Source organism: Antechinus flavipes, chromosome 2, assembly GCF_016432865.1.
Source record: "Antechinus flavipes isolate AdamAnt ecotype Samford, QLD, Australia chromosome 2, AdamAnt_v2, whole genome shotgun sequence".
Classification (NCBI taxonomy): domain Eukaryota; kingdom Metazoa; phylum Chordata; class Mammalia; order Dasyuromorphia; family Dasyuridae; genus Antechinus; species Antechinus flavipes.
Genome location: NC_067399.1, coordinates 201,057,945 through 201,073,447, shown reverse-complemented (window position 1 = coordinate 201,073,447; position 15,503 = coordinate 201,057,945).

The following is a 15,503-nucleotide window of genomic DNA, read 5'->3' as shown; positions in this document are numbered from 1 at the left end:
AAAGAGCATCTGTGCATGCATGTGGATACATACATATAAGCACATTTATGTACATGCATATATATGTGTGTTCATGTGTGTTTGTGTACTTGTCTATTAGTGTATTCTAAATTTATGCTCACTCATCCCACTGTAATTCCAATTAATTATGGGAAAATATAATCTAAATTTATGAGGGAGAAGTTTTTATAACTGACATTCATTGCCATTACAGTTTTGGATGAGATTTTTAATCTCTTTGGCTCATCTCTTTTCTAAAGCTACAGGTTCAGAGGAAAAGATACTGATTATGCAATCAAAAGATCTGGGTTTGACACTTAAAATCTGTGTAATTTTGGACTAGATGTCAGAAGTAGGATCTGAATTCAGTTCTTCCTATCTCTGGGCTAGTTTATGTATGCATATTTGTATGCAGGTGAGCATGTACACGTGAATGCATGTATATATGAGCAGAGTACACATATAATGTATATGTTCTTGGGTGTGCATGCATTCATACATATGTACATTTGTGTGTACATGTGTATTTGTGTGCGTGTGTATATGTGTACTTGTCTATCAGTGTATTCTAAGTTTTTGCTCACTCATCCCATTGTAATTGTATTAAACTATGGAAGAATATATCCCAAATTTATAAGAAGTAAGTTTTTGTAACTAAGATGCTCCATATGAAGTCAGTAAGATTCATCTTTCTGAGTTCAAATTCAGACAGAAACTTATTAGCTGTGTGACCCTGGGCCAAACACTTAACAAAAGGAAATGGCAAACTGTTTCACTATCTCAGCTAAGAAAACCCCAAATGGGGTCATGAAAGGTGAGATGTAACTAAAACTACTCAACAACAACAATCAACTACAAAATATTTTGTCAGCATTAGCATCTTTAGCCTATATGTTATATTGAAATAGATGTATTATTTTTGATGAGGTGCAAATGATGAGTTGTGAGAATTGAGGGAAAGAGATCCCCTAACAGCAATGGGATCCCCTTGGCTAGTGGAGGCTTTGCAAAAGAATTTGCAAATCCCAATGAATATAGGCAAAGAATGGGATTTATTTACACTAAGAAGCAAGATTGCTAAGAAAACAGACTTCTTAGTGAGCAAGGAATATAGCAAAGATGGGTTACACTGAGAAGAAAATATCTTCAGCAGTGGGCAAAATCTTGTTAGAACTTGTACAACGATAAATTTGACTGATCCTTGGTTATATTAGGTACACCTTGGGCTGGGGGGAAGGGGGAAGGGGAGGAGCAGTTTGAGCCACTCAACAGAGAACTGTTGACTTTGAGATATCCAACTGAATGAGATCATTTAGCTACGAGTTTGAGCCACTGAGCCTTTCTAGGGACTAATCTTCAATCCAATAGAAGGTGGTGATTAAATCCCTGGCCAAGATCTCCAGTTGAATGAGATTATTTATCTGGGTGTTTCCCTTAAGGATGGAAGGGTGTGCTTCTCCCAGAGAGAACTTGAGACCCTGTATCACCCTTCTCTCACAGATTAAAGGGGACACAATTTCAGGGCCCCCACGAAGGTAAAAGAGGACACAATTTACATCAATTTCACTTAAAAGCAAAATTAAAGAACTTTGGAGCGCCCAAACTATAAATCAATTTTCATTTTTTTCTGATTCCCAGATGACTATGTAATCCTTTTCCTATGTGCAACCACGCAGTCTATAGCATAGAGGAGAAAGCTCTTATATCTCTACCTTGATTCTTTTCTACCTTGATATTCTACCTTGGAGAGTACTTTCTCCTCTGAGCCTCAGCTCCCTTACTGGGGAAATGAGGGACTTATCTTTGAACTCTAAGATCTTTTTCAGCTCTGAGATCCTATGAAACTCAAAACAGCAGAAAATTTCCTACTAATACTGGAGAAGAAAAGTTAGTCTTTGATGGTGCAGATTTTTTTTTCTTAATTTGAAACACATATACTCTGATTTTGAGAACTAGGTGCAACACCCATCTGTTTAGTCAATCATATGCCAGATGGGATGTGGGAGGACCAGGAAGTGTATGACCACAGTCTTAGATAATAATAAATATTTAAATGTGTATTTGTTCTTAGTAATGGATTCAGAAGATGATTGAATATACTTTATGTCAGTAATAACAATAATGTACATGAACTGTGAATTTAACCTCCCTCCCCCCCCCACCCTCAGGTAGAACATGTTAGGATGTTAAGATGCCCCTTGTCAGCATTCTTTCAGAAGAAAGCTGAATCTGAGATCTCACATTCATCTTTCATGAGGAACTCTTGCGCTCTTGTCCTCATTATGTGATGATATGATATGTTAGCCATCATTTCAAATTTGGGCTTTTCTCTTTCCAAGTATTTATAGAAATGGAGTTCCATATGATAGGAAAATGCAGAGTACTTATGTGTTAGAAGACTCAGGGTCCCTGACCAGTTCTAAAACTTACTATGTGTCTATGGACAAGAAATTTTTCCTCTATGAACTTCCATTTCCTCATATGGAAAACTGAGATAACAATGATACTACTCACTTCATTGGGCTATTGTAAGTTTATTGTTCTGTGAAGTATAAATTATTATCCAAATATGAGTCTCATTAGCTCCACATGATTTAATTCATGAAAAGGAAACTTCCTTTCAATAAAAATCAAACCATTGTAAAACAGCTTACAATATAAACATGGAGTGAAAGAGCATCTGTGCATGCATGTGGATACATACATATAAGCACATTTATGTACATGCATATATATGTGTGTTCATGTGTGTTTGTGTACTTGTCTATTAGTGTATTCTAAATTTATGCTCACTCATCCCACTGTAATTCCAATTAATCATGCAAGAATGTAACCCAAATTTGTAGAAGATTTTGTTACTAAGATGCGTGTGCTGCAATGACAGTAAATGTCTTTATTCTAAGATACTTGTATTTACTAAATGATTGTTACAGGTAAGTATGGGTAAAAGTTCATAAATGAAAAAAAAAAACCTTTTATTAAGTGCTTCTATATGGCACACACACACACACACATTCAGTATTCTTGTTTTATAGATGAGACAAGTGAAGATAGAAAAATAAATGATTTGTTCATAGTCACTCAATGAATTACAGTACAGTACAGATGAAAACCTATAATTCACTGTTTCTATAAAGTATTCTTTTCAACATATTGTAAAATTTTTCTACAATGATTTGATGTTATTTCAATTAAATATGTCACATTTGTGTGTTTTAATCTTAAAAGTAATATTGTATGATAGATTTAATATATCTTTGATGCCAACTAATTTAATTTTTTTACAATAATAACATATCAAATAGCTAGAATTAGCATTTTTATAACTTGTTAATGTTTGAAAGAGTACATAACAAATATTATCTCATTTTATTCTCACAAGAATCCTGTTAAGAAGTTAAGAAGTTTTTTTTTTTCACATTCTACAGATGAGGAACCTAAGACTGGAAGAGGTTAAAGTGGTTAGAGAGATTAAGTATTTGAAGTCAGTTTTGAACATAGGTCTTCTGAATTCAAATCTAACATCCTGTCCACTATGCCAATTGGTAATCTTCTTGATAATGTTTTAAGGTTTTCAAAATTATTTCTATATAATAATCCCATGTAATGAATAATTCAATTATTGTACCCATTTCACAAATGAAGAAAAGAACTTTCTGAGAGGCAAACTGAAATATTCATAATTATACATCGCTAATAAGGAATGAAGGCTTAGATTCTAACCAAGATATCCTGACATCAAGTCCAGTGATCTATTTAATAAAACATGTTTCTTCAAGGCAACTAATAAGTATGTTAAGATTGTAATGTGGTTTAAAAAATCACCATAATTTTTGTCATATACTTGCTTTTTTAAAGTTAGAAAATAAATTGATAGAATTGTCTGATCTTTGAACAAGAGATCTATTTTAATATATCATTGAAATAAAATAAGAACAAATATGTAAATTAAAATAGAATTAATAACATATATGACCACTTCAAGTTTTCCTGGTAAAGATAAAACAAATATCATTGTAATTGTTGCATTATTTTCAATCTTTTCCAACACTTCATGACTCATTTCAGATTTTCATGACAAAGATATTAGAAAGATTGGTTATTTTCTTCTCTGGTTCATTTTAATGGATGAGGAAACTAAGGCAAACAGGGTTAAGTGACTTGCCCGGGATCACATAGCTAGGATGTGTCTGATGACAGATTTATTGCAATACAGGAGTCATGAGAAAAGAGAAAGGGAGAGAAGGGTGCAAATAAGTACCTAGTATGTGTGATTCACTGTGCTTTAGTAAATATTACTTCACAAATATTCTATCATTTGATCACAGAACCATGACTGTATTTAAGCAATATTCCTTCTTGACATTTTGCTCTTGAAAACATGCCTTGTTTTAAGAATGGATGTCAGCAAATTAGGGGCAGGTATCTATATGTCATAGTCATCACAGTGATGAGTTAAGCTGAAATATTTCTTTTACATTATTATTGGAGTAACCACAGAAAAAAATGTGAGCAAGGAACATTAGCTGAAACCAAATTTTTCTCTGTCTTCTATCACAGTTTCTTGGAGGTGACCAAACATATGCCCATCCACCCCCAGAGTAGCACTCAGCACTGTCACAGCTGTGTTCCTTGATGTGTGAGACAGCTCCAGGGTATCAAAGGGGAAAGGAGAAAAGACTCTGCTCAAACCTAATTGCCATAGCAACATCAGCCTTGGTTTTGCTCTACTATTTTTCCTTTCTCCTAAAGCATCTATTTTTCTTATCCCTTCATTCTTTTGGAGATCATTCCAACATAATTCCTTAACACTTATGCCCTTTGTCTATGTAAATTTCTTGTAACTATCTTAATAAATTTCTTAGGAGTTAATTGTGTTCACCTTCCCATATAGGGCTGAAAACAGTAATTTTCCTGAGTCCTTTATGGTTGCTCTTTTAGGATTACCTTCTCTTGAGTCTTCTTTTTGAATATCAAGTTTCCTATTCAGTATTTGCTTTAAAGTCCTGCTTCATTAAATATCTTCTTTTTCCATTGGAAAAAATACATTCAGTTTTTCTGGGTAAGTTGTTCTTGATTATTATTCTACCTGTTTTGCTCTCTGGAAACTTATATTCTAAAATATGTACTCCTAAATTACCACTAAGTTTTGTGTGATTCTGACTGTAGCTCCATAATATATTTTTTCTGTTTTGTTTAAGTATTTTCTCATTGATGGGGAGTTCTGAAATTTGACTATAATATTCCTAAAAGTTTCCATTTGGGCATCTTTTTCAGGAAGTGATTGATTTTTGTCATTTCAATTTTGGAATAGGAAGACAGTTTTCCTTCACAATTTCTTGAAATGTAAAATCTAGTTTCGTTGTGTTATCATGACTTTTAAATAGCCTACTAATTTTCAAAATATCTCCCCTCAATCAATATTCCGGCTCAGTTGCTTTTCCTTTAAGACATTTTACATTTTCTTTGTTTTCATTCTTTTGACTTTGTTTTATTATTTCTTGAATTCTCATGGAGTCATTAGTTTTCTCAATTCACATTTTCAAGGAATTATTTTCATTTGATGAATTTTTTGCCTTTTTCCAGTTGGCCATTTCTGGTATATAAGGAGATCTGTTTTTCATGAATTTTCACACCTCTTTTATTATTGGGCCAATTCTACTTTTTGAGATCTTATATTCGTCAGTATTTTGGGTTTCTTTTAATGGGCTGTTAATTCTTTTGTCATCATTTTTTTTGCATCACACTCATTTTCTTTCCCTAATTTTTCCTTATCATGCTTGTCTCTTTCTTTAACTCTTAAAGAAATTTTTGTTGGATTTGAGTTCAAATACTATTTTTCTTTAAAGCTTTTTTTGTAGCTCTTTTCTTCTTTTGAGTTTATCTTAGTCTTCTCTGTCCTTGTTGTCACCTTTTATAATCTTTTTATTAATTGTTTGCTCATTTTTTAGTCAATTTATTAACTTTGAATTTTATTTTTAAAGTTGGGTTCTGCTTATCTTGGGGTTGGGAGATATTGTCTTATTCTTCAAGCTTTTTGCATTACTGTTGCTAGGGACAGTTTCAGTGATCTACAAAGTTTTTTATGCTTCCAAAATGGTGTGATTCTGTAAAAGTTATAAAAACTAGGATTTCCGGCCAAGATGGCGGAGAGGATACACACATGTTCTTAAGCTCTGTCTTTTCTGTCAGAATAATTTATTTTATGACAAGCCTTGGAATTAGTGCTTGACTGAAAATAAAAAAACACAAATAATTACCAAGAAAAGATATTCTCAAAATTCACCACAATAGGTCTGGTTTTGATCATGGGTGGGGACAGTTAGATTGGGCACAAACTGAAGGCAGGCAGCGGCAGCACAGCAGACAAAGTAAGGCAGGTAGGTTACAGCTGAGCAAACTGGAGTGGGGTGAGGTGTGATTTCAGCCATTTCTGTGGTGAGAGCATTACTACAGTGTTGGCTACTTTGCCCTGGCAGCAAGCCAGTAGACAAGCAGAAAAGCTAAAAACACAGGGGGTGAAGACTATAACCCCCGAAAAGATAGGGTTTTTCAGGACCTGGCCACACCCATCTGGAGTGTCTCAGCATGCTCTCAGAGTCTCAGAGTGCAGATACAGAACAGTCATTGCTGTCCTCCTAGTGCCTCGCTGCTACCCCTACAGTCTGTAGAGGAAGCTTGGTAATAGCATCAACTCTTCCCACCATCCCCCCCCCCCCCACCAAAAAAAAAAAAAAAAAAAAGCAGAATGCATTTGTTTTTCTTGTTAGTTTGCTTTTTTTTATTCTTCTTTGACAAAATGAGCAAAAAATTAAAATGAACTCTAACTATTGATCATTTCTATATGGACAGAGAGCAGACTTTAAATCCTGAAGAGACTAAAAATAGACTGTCTCCAGCTGAATCCCCAAAGGGGGATATGATCTGGTCCTCAACACAAGACTCATAGAAGAAATTAAAAAGGCTCTCAAAAGAGAGCTAGAAGAAAAATGGGAAAAGGAAAGGGAAGCTTGGCAAGAGAGTCTGGATAAGTCCTCCTACTCATTTAAAGATAGAGTGGATAAAGAAATGAAATGCTTGAAAAACACAGTTAGTGAGTTGGAAAAAGAAAATAGCTCTCTAAAAAATAAAATTGGCGAAATGTAAAAAAATTCCATAGAACAAAACAACTCACTTAAAAACTCAATTGGACAATTAGAAAAAGATATAAAAAAGTGATTGAAGAAAATAACTCATTAAAAATCAGAATCAAACAAATGAAAAAAGATGCTCATTTTGGCTGGGTAAGTTATTTTTGGCTGCATACAAAATTCCTTATCCTTTTGGAATATCATATTCCAGACCCTTCAATCTTTTAATGTGGTTGCTGCTAGATCCTGAGTAATCTTTATTGTGGCTTCTCTATATTTGAATTGATTTTTTCTATCAGCTTGTAGTATCTTTTTTTGTCTGATAGTTCTGGAATTTGGCCACTATATTTCTTGGAGTTTTAATTTTAGGGTCCCTTTCAGTAGGTGATTGATGAATTCTTTTAATGTCTATTTTACCCTCTGTTTATATAACATCTGGGCAGTTCTCTTTGATAATTTCCTGGAAAATACTGTCCAGGCTCTTTTTTTCATCATATTTTTCAGGAACTCCAATAATTCTCAGATTATCTCTCCCAGATCTATTTTCCAGGTCTCTTGTTTTCCCAAGGAGGATTTGACATTTTTTTCCATTTGATTCTGATTTTTAATGAGTTATTTTCTTCACTCACTGCTCTCTAAAAAATAAAATTGGCAAAATGGAAAACAAATGGAAATGAATGATTCAAAGAGACACCAAGAATCAATCAAGTAAAACCAAAAAAAAAAAAAAAAAAAAAAGAAAAGAAAAAGAAAAAAAAAAGAAAAAAGAAAAGAAAAGAAACAATGGAAAAAAATATCAAATACCTTCTTGGAAAAACAACAGACCTGGAAAATAGATCTAAGAGAGATAATCTGAGAATTACCGGAAATAAACAAAAGTTTGATCTACAAATATAGAACTCAAGAGAAACCTAAAAAGGTAAAAAGAAATCTTGGGAATTAAATTTCTGCTATAATGATATATAAAGAACTCATGTATACTTTGTTCTAGAAACTAGAGGGTGGAAAAGAAAGTATATCCAGAAAAAGATAAAGTGGGGGTACTACATCTCACGAAGAGGCAAAGAAAACCTATTATCTGAGAGAAAGAATGGAGGGGGATGAACAAAGTGTGAGAAAAATGTTAGACATCTTTGATTTATGTTGAAATTTCTCCTACCTCATTGAAAAGTGGGAGGGGAAAAGTGAAAACGGAAGGAGTAAGCTAAGTGGAAGGGAATACAGAAATTGTGAGGAAAAGGAGTAAGATAGGGGGAGGAACTTTAAGGTGGGGAGAGGGATACTAAAAAGGGAGGAATGTGAGAAGCAAGTGGTACTCACAAATTTAATACAGGGAAGGAGGGTAAGGGGGAAGGAAAGGAAAAAAGCATAACAAGGGGTTAACAAGATGACAAGCAATACAGAATTGGTAATTTTAACCATAAATGTGAATGGGGTAAATTCCCGCATAAAGAGGAAGCAGTTAACAGACTGGATTAAAAGCAGAATCCTACAATATGTTGTTTACAGGAAACACACTTGAAGCAGGGTGATACATATAGAGTAAAAGTAAAAGATTGGAGCAGAACCTACTATGCTTCATGTGAAGGCAAAAAAGCAGGGGTAGCCATCCTGATCTCAGAGCAAGCAAAAGTAAAAATTGATCTAATTAAAAGAGATAAGGAAGGGCACTATATCTTGCTAAAGGGTAGCATAGCTAATGAAATGATATCAATATTAAACATATATGCACCAAGTGGTATAGCATCTAAATTCTTAAAAGAGAAATTAAGAGAGCTGCAGGAAGAAATAGACAGCAAAACTATAATAGTGGGAGATCTCAACCTTGCACTCTCAGAATTAGATAAATCAAACCACAAAATAAATAAGAAAGAAGTCAAAGAGGTAAATAGAATACTAGAAAAGTTAGATATGATAGATCTTTGGAGAAACCTAAATGGATACAGATGGGAGTACACTTTCTTCTCAGCAGTACATGGAACCTATGCAAAAATTGACCATTTATATTAGGGCATAAAAACCTCAAATTCAAATGCAGAAAATAACTCATTAAAAATCAGAATCAAACAAATGAAAAAAGATGCTCATTTTGGCTGGGTAAGTTATTTTTGGCTGCATACAAAATTCCTTATCCTTTTGGAATATCATATTCCAGACCCTTCAATCTTTTAATGTGGTTGCTGCTAGATCCTGAGTAATCTTTATTGTGGCTTCTCTATATTTGAATTGATTTTTTCTATCAGCTTGTAGTATCTTTTTTTGTCTGATAGTTCTGGAATTTGGCCACTATATTTCTTGGAGTTTTAATTTTAGGTCCCTTTCAGTAGGTGATTGATGAATTCTTTTAATGTCTATTTTACCCTCTGTTTATATAACATCTGGGCAGTTCTCTTGATAATTTCCTGGAAAATACTGTCCAGGCTCTTTTTTTCATCATATTTTTCAGGAACTCCAATAATTCTCAGATTATCTCTCCCAGATCTATTTTCCAGGTCTCTTGTTTTCCCAAGGAGGATTTGACATTTTTTTCCATTTGATTCTGATTTTTAATGAGTTATTTTCTTCACTCACTGCTCTCTAAAAAATAAAATTGGCAAAATGGAAAACAAATGGAAATGAATGATTCAAAGAGAAACCAAGAATCAATCAAGTAAAACCAAAAAAAAAAAAAAAAAAAAAAGAAAAAAGAAAAAAGAAAAAAAAAAGAAAAAAGAAAAAGAAAAGAAACAATGGAAAAAAATATCAAATACCTTCTTGGAAAAACAACAGACCTGGAAAATAGATCTAAGAGAGATAATCTGAGAATTACCGGAAATAAACAAAAGTTTGATCTACAAATATAGAACTCAAGAGAAACCTAAAAAGGTAAAAAGAAATCTTGGGAATTAAATTTCTGCTATAATGATATATAAAGAACTCATGTATACTTTGTTCTAGAAACTAGAGGGTGGAAAGGAAAGTATATCCAGAAAAAGATAAAGTGGGGGTACTACATCTCACGAAGAGGCAAAGAAAACCTATTATCTGAGAGAAAGAATGGAGGGGGATGAACAAAGTGTGAGAAAAATGTTAGACATCTTTGATTTATGTTGAAATTTCTCCTACCTCATTGAAAAGTGGGAGGGGAAAAGTGAAAACGGAAGGAGTAAGCTAAGTGGAAGGGAATACAGAAATTGTGAGGAAAAGGAGAAAATTGTCACCAGGATAATACACTATCACCAAGTAGGATTTATACCAGGAATGCAGGGCTGGTTCAATATTAGGAAAACTATTAGCATAATTGACTATATCAATAACCAAACAAACAAAAACCATATGATCATCTCAATAGATGCAGAAAAAGCATTTGATAAAATTCAACATCCGTTCCTAATAAAAACACTTGAGAGGATAAGAATAAATGGACTTTTCCTTAAAATAGTCAGAAGCATATATTTAAAACTGTCAGTAAGCATCATATTCAATGGGGGAAAATTGGAACCTTTCCTAGTAAGATCTGGAGTGAAGCAAGGTTGCCCACTCTCACCATTATTATTCAATATTTATTAGAAACACTAGCCTCGGCAATAAGAGTCGAGAAAGAGATTAAAGGAATTAGAGTAGACAATGAGGAAACCAAACTAACACTCTTTGCAGATGATCTGATGGTATACCTAGAGAACCCCAGAGATTCTACTAAAAAGCTATTGTAAATAATTCCCAACTTTAGCAAAGTTGCAGGATACAAAATAAATTCACATAAATCCTTAGCATTTTTATACATCGCCAACAAAATCCAACACCATGAGATGCAAAAAGAAATTCATTTCAAAATAACTGTTGATAGCATAAAATATTTAGAAATCTAGCTACCAAAGGAAAGTCAGGAATTAAATGAGCAAAATTATAAAACACTTTCCACACAAATAAAGTCAGATTTAAATAATTGGAAAAATATTCAATGTTCTTGGATAGGCCAAGTGAATATAATAAAGATGACAATACTCCCTAAAGTAATCTATTTATTTAGTGTTACACCAATCAGACTCCCAAGAAACTATTTTAATGACCTAGAAAAAATAACAACAAAATTCATATGGAAGAACAAAAGGTCAAGAATTTCAAGGGAATTAATGAAAAAAAAAAATCAAATGGAGGTGGCCTAGCTGTACCTGATCTAAAACTACATTATAAAGCAGTGGTCACCAAAACCATTAAGTATTGGCTAAGAAATAGATTAGTTGATCAGTGAAATAGGTTAGTTTCACAGGATAAAATAGTCAATAACTATAGCAATTTAGTGTTTGACAAACCCAAAGATCCCAACTTTTGGGATAAGAATTCATTATTTCACAAAAACAGCTGAGAAAATGGAAAATTAGTATGGCAGAAATTAGGCATGGACCCACAATTAATACTGTACACCAAGATAAGATCAAAATGGGTCCATGATCTAGGCATAAAGAATGAGATTATAAATAAATTAGAGAAGCATAGGATAATTTACCTCTCAGACTTGTGGAGGAGGAAGGAATTTGAGACCAAAGACAAACTAGAGATCATTATTGATCACAAAATAGAAAATTTTGATTATATGAAATTAAAAAGCCTTTTTACAAACAAAACTAATGCAAACAAAATTAGAAGGGAAGCCATAAACTGGGAAACCATTTTTACAGTTAAAGGTTCTGATAAAGGCCTCATTTCCAAAATAGAGACTTGACTCTAATTTATAAGAAATCAAGCCATTCTCGAATTGATAAATGGTCAAAGGATATGAACAATTTTCAGATGATGAAATTGAAACTATTTCCACTCATATGAAAGTGTTCCAGATCACTATTGATCAGAGAAATGCAAATTAATACAATTCTGAGATACCACTCCATACCTGTCAGATTGGCTATAATGACAGGGAAAGATAATGTGGAATGTTGGAGGGGATGCAGGAAAACTGGGACACTGATGCATTGTTGGTGGAATTGTGAATGAATCTAACCATTCTGGAGAGCAATCTGGAACTATGCCCAAAAGTTATCAATCTGTGCATACCCTTTGATTCAGCAGTGCTACTACTGGGCTTATATCTCAAAGAGATACTAAAGAAGGGAAAGGGACCTTTTTGTGCCAAAATGTTTGTGGCAGCCTTCTTTGTAGTGGCTAGAAACTGGAAAATGAATGGGTGCCCATCAATTGGAGAATGGTTGGGTTAATTGTGGTATATTAATGTTATGGAATATTATTGTTCTGTATGAAATGACTAGCAGGATGAATATAGAGAGGCTTGGAGAGACTTACATGAACTGATATTTAGTGAAATGAGCAGAAGAACACTTCAACAACATATTGTATGAGGATGTATTCTGATGGAAATGGATATCTTCAACAAAGAGAAGATCTAATTCAGTTCCAATTGATCAATGATGGACAGAATCAGCTACACCCAGAGAAGGAACACTGGGAAATGAGTATGAACTCTTTGCATTTTTATTTTTCTTCTCAGATTATTTTTTACCTTCTAAATCCAATTCTTCCTGTGCAACAAGAGAACTGTTCAGTTCTGCACACATATATTGTATCTAGGATATACTATAACATATTTAACATGTGTAAGACTTCTTGCCCATCTAGGGGAGGAAGTGGAGAGAGGGAAGGGAAAAATTGGAAAAGGTTGGAACAGAAGTGAGTGCAAGGTTTAATGTTTTAAAAAAATTACCCATGCATATGTACTGTCAATAAAAAGTTATTTTAAAAAAGTTATAAAAACTATTCTCCCCATCTACTAACTGATTTTACACATGAAGTATCCCTGGTCCCTTACAATCTTAAGAACCTTGGAACCATGACCAAGGCCCCTAACTCCCTTGAGATCAAGTACTTGCACTCCTCTTTGCCCTGGAACTGTGACTCATCCTACACATAGGAAATAGAATTGAAAAATCAGTGCCGGCCATATCTAATTGATCAGTTCCTGACCCCTTTGGCAGCTCTGGACTGATTGCTTCTGAAACTGGGCTGCTGCTACCATGGCCATTGTTGGTTTTTTTTTTTTTTGTTTTGTTTTGTTTTGTTTTTGTCTCTGCCACTCCAAAATTTGAATTTGAGATATTTTGAAGTTGTTTGAAATGTTGAAAGAGTTTAACTGAATAGTTGCCCCAATCTGCTATCTTGGCCTCCAATTTGTCCAAATTGAAATAGGTAGAAAGCATCAGATGAAGGATATGCTGGGGAATATTTAACAAGAGGATTTCCAAAAGAAAAAAGGGAAAAAAAATAAGTTTAATCTGTTTAATTTACTATTAGGGTTTTTCTAGCATTTTAAGTCTCATCAATAAATAAAAACAAGAAATTAATCCCTGATTTGCATAGTATTCACTAATTTCTAAAATGTTATTATTTACCATAAAAATTTTAACAATTGACACCCCCTCCCCCGATTCAGAGTGTATTTCTAAACTCAAAGCCTTTAATTTCACAGAATTTCCCCCCCCAAGTATATCACATTGCCTCCTCATTTGTCATCATTACTTCAATTTTTATCCACTTGGTCAAAACAAAACCAGCAGAATAATTCTGTTACATATATCAAATTCTTAAAAATAATCATGTTCTCTATAGCCCTCTTTTGTGATCACATCAAATTTATCTACTCTGTTTCATACATGACATTTTATCTCATCATATCCTCCCTCAATGCCTCATTTTTCCTTCGTAAACTTCCTTCTGACGGCAGCTCAAGCTTGACTTTTTCAATGACTCCTATACTGACTCCCCCACTGCTCGATCCACCGCTTCCAAACGACTTTGTAGTCAAATATTTTATTTATTTTCCTCATAGGTATTACTTATATAAAGCACAGATAGATACACACAAATGAGACACAGAATGGAATAGCAAATAAAGAATTGACCTTAGATCTTTACATATATTGGTTGCATGATCCTAGACTATAAGTAATTATTTTGGGGACTTTAAGTTGAAAACCTCTGGGAAAAGAAAACTTAGAAGTTTCCTCTACAAATAGCTCAGTCCATATATAAGCTATAAACATTCAAATGCATATGCATATATACTTGCATATGTATATATGTGAATATGCATACTCATGCACAAAAAGTGAGACAATTTTGCTTTGAAGATCACTCCCTTATTTTTTTAAGAAGGTCACTCCTAATACAGATATAAGTATTAAAAATAGTTAAATATGTACATATATCATATTCACACATGCACAAATACACACACACATATATGTGTGTATACATATACAAATGCAATGGTTTTAAAGAATTGATATCTTGCTGCTGAGACAAGAGGTACACACACACACACACACACACACACACACAGATATCACAAATACTCATATGAATATATATGTGAATGTGTATGGTATGCATATATGCCTACTGATATATGAATATTGATATAAACATAGATGCATGTGGACTGCATATTACACACACATGTATCTGTATATGCACACAGTAAAGTAGCTGTCCAATTATTCTACTTTTTATAATTCTATCTCTGCATTCTACCTTATTGTTAGTTTTGTTCTTTGTTTTTTGTCAGTATATCTAGAGGTCATATAATGCTTTATGAAGTGCTAAACAAAAGTGTTGAAATTTTTTTCATCTTTTTGAGAAGAAATTCAAATTATTAGTTGGACTGATTTTATTTTTCATAAAATAATGATGGAAAAAAAAAACTGAAGGAATGATTTTCAACTAAAGATCATCTTAGCTTTTTAGTAAATGAAAACTGACCACAAAGAAAAGCTCCATTAGGAACCTTTTTTGTGGGTACCTGAAGGACTTCTGGTTAAGATGGCGGAGAGGAGGCACACAGTTGTGTAGCTCCACGCTTTCTCTCACTATCCATTTCATTACAAACCTCTGAATTAATGCTTGACTGAAAAAAAAAAACCACAAATATTTACCAAGAGAAGCCACCCTTGATATTCGCCAAGAAAGGTCTATTTTTACTGGAGGGCTGGGATGGTTTTAGATCTGGCGCAGGCGGCGGCAGTGAGAGCACGGGAGCAGACTGGAGAGGGGGTGGGGTGTGATCGCAGCCGTCTCTGCGGGGAGAGCTTCGCTACAGGACTGGATACTTTGTGCTGGGAGCAAATCAGCAGCCCAGCAGAGAAGCTAAAAACACTGGGGGTGAAGAATACAACCCCAAACAGCTGGAGTCTCTCGGGACCTGGCCACCCCCCTTTCCCCCCCCCACAGTGTCTCAGCACGCTCTGGGATCTCAGAGCGCAGGCGCAGCTCAGGAGGGCTAGTGCCTCACTGCTGCCCCCGTAGTCTGTAGAGGAAGCTCGGTAACACCACCCAGCCCCTCCCCCAAAGAAAGACTCCAGTTTTTTTCTGTTTTTCTTTGCTAGT